Below are 1,200 nucleotides of genomic sequence, written 5' to 3'. Positions count from 1 at the left end.
TCGGAGGCAGTTTTGCTCGAAGTCACAAATAACCAGATAGGGCACACAAACTAACTAAAGGGTGGAGATCACTTGAGGCGGCTGAGATCGCTAGAGGAATTTGGAACCAATGTTACCGAAAGCTCACTTGAAACGACAGTGTTTCATTTCGTCTGTGCACGTGCGCACGTTTCTCTCGTCAGATGCTTCTTCACCACACTGCTGCTACTTCTTCCCCTTCTCTCCACAGCACACTGGCAACCGTTCGAACCGTGCTACGAGCTTCTTTTCCCGATCGAATCTGGCACCGTACGGCCAACTTATCATTTCACCCTCGATTGTTACATCACACAAATGGCGATCAATTTTCCCACTTTCCAATTCCACTCGAGCACATTGATCTCACATACGGTGGCACAAACACACAACACAAGCGGGGCGCGGACTCGACAATCACACACACGGGATGGAACACGCCGGACACGACGGAACTCCAGCGAGGAAAAGCGCGATCGATGTTCGCTCGGCCGACTCGAAACTAGTTCTGTCTGCCAGAAACGCCTGCAGCTCGGTCGGCAGTGCCACACCGAACCACGGTGAGCGTTTTGTGTTGGTAGTGGTAGCATGTGCACGCCAGGACGATTAAACCGCGTGCGCGAAAGGGGCGGGTCCAAGCAAGACGCGAACAGCCAATCGAAGACGAGCTACTCTGCTTTGTTGCCTCTTTGTTCGCATAAGAAAAAATGTCGGCATCGCGAAGCGCTGAATTCACTGCTCTCTCTCTTTCCTCTTTCTCTTTCTTTTTCCTCTACGCGGAGGCTAATTTGTTAGGTTAGTTAATTGACTTTTGAGCGCATATTGTTAGGAGACTAAGTGTAAAAGTATTTTAGAAGTTAAATGTATTATTTATGGCGCATGGTGGTGGGTTTGTTACTGCTTCTCCCTCTAACCACCACCCAATGTGCCGGATTGGTGTTGATCTTTCTTTTCCTGCAATCTTAAAGCGCTTTCGCCCCTGGTTTTGCCTATTGTCTCTCTTCTCGCCTTGCTGTATTTGCCGGGCGGTTTTAGTTCTCGCATTGCATCTTTTCTTCGTTTTCGCCTTTCTCGTTGAGCATCAACATCCTGCCACCAAACCGAACTCTAAAGAGGATGTCCGTGCCCCCGGGAAATTTGACGAGCTCGTCATTCGTACTTGCTCAGTCTTAGCTGGATGTCTTA

Source organism: Anopheles coustani, chromosome 3 (assembly GCF_943734705.1).
Source record: "Anopheles coustani chromosome 3, idAnoCousDA_361_x.2, whole genome shotgun sequence".
NCBI classification, from domain to species: domain Eukaryota; kingdom Metazoa; phylum Arthropoda; class Insecta; order Diptera; family Culicidae; genus Anopheles; species Anopheles coustani.
The sequence above is the reverse complement of the archived record's forward strand: the minus strand, read 5'-3'. Positions refer to the sequence as shown.